The 5773-nt window shown below is 50.6% G+C and overlaps 1 non-coding gene across 1 annotated transcript; it reads left to right on the top strand.

The window, feature by feature from the left end:
- The first annotated feature begins 2265 nt into the window (after positions 1 to 2265).
- On the top strand, positions 2266 to 2452 carry LOC129463328 (small Cajal body-specific RNA 16). The gene has a single exon (XR_008651120.1). It is a non-coding gene; the product is annotated as a small Cajal body-specific RNA 16 (non-coding RNA).
- Positions 2453 to 5773: the final 3321 nt, after the last annotated feature.

Here is a 5773-nt window from a genome sequence, read left to right as displayed (position 1 = left end):
ATTTCCGAGTTAATAAAGCTAACGGTATGTATTGTTGAATGTGAGTGAGAGAATGCAAAGACATTGTGAAGGAGGTACGGTCATAAAAATCTCGCTCTGTCACCCAAGCTGGAATGCAGTGGCACGGTCTTTATTTTATTTTTTGAGACAGAGTTTCTCTCTTGTTGCCCAGGCTAGAGTGCAATGGTGCAATCTCGGCTCACCACAACCTCCACCTGCCCGGTTCAAGCAATTCTCCTGCCTCAGCCTCCAAAGTAGCTGGGATTACAGGCATGCACCACAATGCCTGGCTAATTTTTTGTAATTTTAGTAGAGACGGGGTTTCTCCATGTTGGTCAGGCTGGTCTCAAACTCCCGACCTCAGGTGATCTGCCCGCCTTGGCCTCCCAAAGTGCTGGAATTACAGGCGCGAGCCACCATGCCCGGCCTCAGTGGTGTGATCTTGGCTCACTGTAACCTCCGCCTCCTGGGTTCAAGCGATTCTCCTGCCTCAGCCTCCCAAGTAGCTGAGATTACAGGTGTGGGCCACCACGACTGGCTAATTTTGTATTTTTAGTAGAGATGGGGTTTCACCAGGTTGGTCAGGCTGGTTTCGAACTCCCGACCTCAAGTGATCCATCTGCCTCAGCCTCCCAAAGTGCACCTGGCCTTTTTTTTTTTTAATGGTTATTTATTGGTGATATGTTAAACAAGGGGTGGATTATTCATGCCTCCCCTTTTTAGACCATGTAGGGTAACTTCCTGACGTTGCCATGGCATTTGTAAACTGTCATGGCGCTGGTGGGCGTGTGTAGCAGTGAGGGCAACCAGAGGTCACTCTCATAGCCATCTTGGTTTTGGAGGATTTTGGCCGTCTTCTTTACTGCAGCCTGTTTGATCAGCAAGGTCTTTATGACCTGTATGACCTAGGAATGCAGCCAAGTAGCTCTCAGCCTGATTTTACCCAGCCCCTATTCAAGATGGAATTGCTCTGGTTCAAACGTCTCTGACGCAAGGTCCAGCAATTCTTCCTTAGTTGTGAGATTAGACTCAGAGCAAGATTCCTGTTCGTTGCTTCCTCTGCCCACAGACACTGAACTGTCGGGAATCTACCAGGTCTTCTGGAGCAATAGGCTTTTCGGAGGGTGTCCCAATAGGCCAGGACGGCCTGCATCTTCACATAGCCCCTCTGCTCTTGAGCTTTCTCCTTCCTGCCACCTGGGGTGGTGGAAAGGGCATTGGGTTTGGAGCAGAAATGACTTAGGTGTGAACCCAGCTCTGCCACTTCCTGGCCGGCTGTGCTTGGGAAAGTAACCAAGCATCTCCGGAGCGCCCCACTTCTCATCTGCAAGACGGGGGTGGTCTTTGCACTTAATTCAGAGGGTTGCATGAGGAGTAGAGAGATAATGCTTTCACAGCTCCAGGCACCCAGCGGGCTTTCGAGAAATGGGATGTTCCTTCTGATTGCCTCGCTCCAGGGCCCTCCCCTCTGGCCCAGGCTCCAGTCCCCATTAACCACATCGCACGGGCTGCGACCCCTTTAAGTCCGGCTTGGATGACCCAGATCCAAAGTCATCGACTCTCTAGCTGCTATCTCTATGGTAAGTTATCACTTCCGGTCGGAAGTTCCTGGCGGAGCTACTTCCGCCCAGGGGAGTGGGAAGTAACTGGAGCTACGTGCTTTGTCCTGTTGGAGGGGAAAGGCGCTCTCGCCTCCTGGTGGTGGCCGACTGGCGGTCCGCAGGATGACTCAGGGCAGCCCTGACCACAGTTCCGCCGCCACCAGCCCTAGCCTGCGGAGTTGGGCTCGCCCCGGGACGATAACAGAGCTCTTCCGGGGGCTGGAGCCACTGACCAGGTGACCAGAGACCCAGAGACAAGAGCCCCTCCACGGCGCCCGGGATTTCAGGGACGGCTCCTCCCATCGCAGCTAGGGCTTGGACGGGAGGCGACAAAAGAGAACTTGGTCCGCACACAGCCACCGAAATTGGAGTGAGGAGCTGTAGGGAGGCCCCGTAGCCAGCAGAAAAGCATTGGGGTCCCTGGCTGGGTTAGCCCAGGTTTCTAGGAGTGTGGTAAGCATCGAATGACTTTTGTCCTTTTAAAGCACATTATGTTACTTTTTCCCCAAGGTTTCAACAGAAAATGAGAAATATCCCCCGACGATTGGCTGAAAACATGCAGCAACCACTATTTTCTTCCTGCCCCTCGTTGATGAGAGCGTTCGAAGTGACCCGAGCAGGGCATCCAGGTATGTCAAGCATGGAGACAAAATGTTCAGGGCAGACGGTCTGGGGAAAGGCTCCTGTGTTGTTGAGCCTGCCAAGTTGTGGGTGCAGCATTGTACCAGGCAGCCCAACCCTGACCTACAGTAAATTCCCGGGAGAAGTCTTTTCTGGGTTTTGAATTTGCAGTAACAGGTGTGAGCATTCTAGCAGCAGTTTGATGATCATGTATGATACTGCAAACAGGACCTACGTTTAAAGAAAATGGTTGTACGGCCGGGCGCGGTGGCTCACGCCTGTAATCCCAGCACTTTGGGAGGCCGAGGCGGGCGGATCACGAGGTCAGGAGATCGAGACCACGGTGAAACCCCGTCTCTACTAAAACTACAAAAAATTAGCCGGGCGTGGTGGCGGGCGCCTGTAGTCCCAGCTACGCGGGAGGCTGAGGCAGGAGAATGGCGTGAACCCCGGGGGGCGGAGCCTGCAGTGAGCCGAGATCGCGCCACTGCACTCCAGCCTGAGTGAAAGAGCGAGACTCCGTCTCAAAAAAAAAAAAAAAAAAAGAAAATGGTTGTAGTTAGTATCAGAGAGCACTTGCTTTGCAAAACTTCATAAATAATGTTACTGTCATGTCTTTCATTCAATAAACATTTGTTGATACATTGGCCTGACATCATGTTAAATGTTACGGATACAGTGATGAAGAAAACAGTCATGGCCCTTGTTCTTTGGGAATTACAGCCCAGTTAGGGAGACAAGGTTAAATGATCACACTTAAAGGGCATAATTCAGCCAGGTGCAGCAGCTCATGCCTGTAATCCCAGCACTTTGGGAGGCCAAGGTGGGTGGATCATCTGATGTCAGGAGGTCGAGACCAGCCTGGCCAACATGATGAAACCCCGTTTCTACTAAAAATACAAAAAATTAGCTGGGCGTGGTGGTGCGTGCCTGTAATCCCAGCTACTCAGGAGGCTGAGGCAGGAGAATCGCTTGAACCCAGGAGGTGGAGAGGTTGCAGGGAGCCAAGATCACACCACTGCACTCCAGCCTGGGCAACAAGAGCAAAACACCTAGGGAAAAAAAAAAAAGGGCATAATTTCAGGCTGGGCACTGTGGTTAATGCCTGTAATCCCAACACTTTGGGAGGCCGAGGCAGGCGGATCATCTGAGGTCAAGAGTTCAAGACCAGCCTGGCCAACATGAAATTAGCTGGGTGCAGTGGCATATGCCTGTAATCCCAAGAGGCTGAGGCAGGAGAATCGCTTGAACCCGGGAGTTGGAGATTCCAGTGAGCCGAGATTGCGCCACTATACTGCAGCCTGGGTGACAGAGCGAGACTCCATCTCAAAAAAAAAAAGAGAGAGGGCATAATTCAAGCCAAAGTGAGTGCTCTGAAGGAAGGCAACATAAGAACATATATCCCAAGGATCCAGCGGGTGTGGTGGCTCACACCTGTAATCTGAGCACTTTGGGATGTCAAGGTGGGAGGATCACTTGAGCTCAGGAGTTCGAGACCAGCCTGGGCAACATAGTAAAACCTCGTTTCTGTTTTTTAATTATTAAAAAAAAAAAAAAAAAAGTTCCGATGGAGACTAGAAGGCTTTTCTGAGGATGAAATCCTTGAGCTAGAATCTGAAGGATGGGTAGAAGTTTGCTGGGCCCAGTGCCCCAGCAGGTGCAGCTGGTGAAGGAACTGAAAGAAGGCCTTTATAGCCCAGAAAGCAAAGTGGAGAATGGTGGGAAATGAAGCTAAAAGGGTGGGGAGCTGGGCGCGGCGGCTCACACCTGTAATCACAGCACTTTGGGAGGCTGAGGCTGGAAGATTGCTTGAGCCAAGGAGTTCAAGATCAGCCTGGGTAACATGAGACTTTGTCTCTATGCAAAATCAAAAAAGTAAGCTGGGTGTGGTGACACATCCCTGTGATCCCAGCTACTTAGGAGGCTGAGGTGGGGGGCTCGAAGCTGCAGTGAGTCATGATGGTGCCACTGCACTCCATCCTGGGTGACAGTGAGACCCTGTCTCAAAAAAAAAAAAAAAAGATGGGGAAGGCCAGGCCATACAGGGCCTTGCGGCTCAGGTGAGGATGTTGGTCTTTGTCCTAAGAATAATGGGATACCATTATGGGATTTGGGGTTTTTTGTTTTTTTTTTTTTTTTTTTTTGAGATGGAGTCTTGCTCTGTCTCCCAGGTTGGAGTGCAGTGGTGTGATCTTGGCCCACTGCAACCTCCGCCTCCCAGATTCAAGCGATTCTCCTGCCTCAGCCTCCCAAATAGCTGAGATTACAGGCTCACGCCACCATGCCCGGCTAATTTTTGTATTTTTAGTAGAAATGGGGTTTCACCACGTTGGCCAGGCTGGTCTCAGACTCCTGACCTCTGGTGATCCGCTCACCTCAGCCTCCCAAAGTGCTGGGATTACAGGCTTGAACCACCTTGTCCTGCCCCTTTATGGGTTTTATGTAAGAGGATGATATAGACAAATGTGTAATTGCAAAAGAGCACTATGCGCAGAACACAGATGATGTGCTGTGCAGCGGCACTTTCTGCAATGATGTAAATGGTCTATCTGACCATTTTGTGCCATCCAGAGCAGCCACAAGCCACATGTAGCTGTTGAGCATTTGGTGACTGTGAGTCCACATTTTTTATTCTAACTGTAGTCACATGTGACTAGTGGCTGCGGTGTTGGTCTACGGTGCATTAGAGGGAGCAGTGCCACCTTTCCGGGAGTCATGGCATACAGAACCCTTTTGCATCTCCTGCTCTTCCTCCCATCTTGGCTGCAGGTTGAGATTATGCTTTTGGGAGAACCTTCGTGTTGATTTCTCCTGGGGGTCTCCAACAGAGGCAATAACAGTTGTTATGGAATTTTTTTTTTTTTTTTGAGAAGGAGTCTCACTCTGTTGCCCAGGCTGAGTACAGTGGTGCGATCTCAGCTCACTGCAACCTCCGCCTCCCGGGTTCAAGCGATTCTTCTGCCTCAGCCTCCCAAATAGCTGGGATTACAGGCACACACCACCATGCCTGGCTAATTTTTGTGTTTTTAGTAGAGACGGGGTTTTGCCATTTTGGCCAGACTGGTCTTGAACTCCTGACTTCAGGTGATCCGCCCACCTTAGCCTCCCAAAGTGCTGGGATTACAGGCCTGAGCCACTGCACCTTGCCTGTTTATGGAATGTAATATTGATTTCCTCGGCTGTAGTTTAGCCTGCTCCTTTGTGAAGCAGCGTCTTCCTTCTGTCTTTGCCTGTTTTTTGTTAGCACACAGATTGAGAAGTGACATCATCAGTGCAATTCAGTACCTACAGGGGTCACAACATTGAGTCATACGCCTTGGAGGGAGTATAAAGAAAAGTATGGTCCCTGGTGTTAGGGGCTTAGAATCTAGCGATGTCAGTAAGCACTATGGAACAACAGGAAAGGGCATTTTCTGTTGGACCCTTTAGGGGATGGGACCCTCTCGGGGAAGTAAAGGCTGTTTTCAGCTGCTGAAATGTGACAAAAGGCGGGAAGCATGGAAGGATGTGGGGAGCTCCGTAGTGAGAGCTGTACTGAGTAATATGTGGCT

The sequence above is a fragment of the Symphalangus syndactylus genome, chromosome 14 (genome assembly GCF_028878055.3).
Source record: "Symphalangus syndactylus isolate Jambi chromosome 14, NHGRI_mSymSyn1-v2.1_pri, whole genome shotgun sequence".
Classification (NCBI taxonomy): Eukaryota; Metazoa; Chordata; class Mammalia; order Primates; family Hylobatidae; genus Symphalangus; species Symphalangus syndactylus.
The sequence above is the reverse complement of the archived record's forward strand: the minus strand, read 5'-3'. Positions and strand labels throughout refer to the sequence as shown.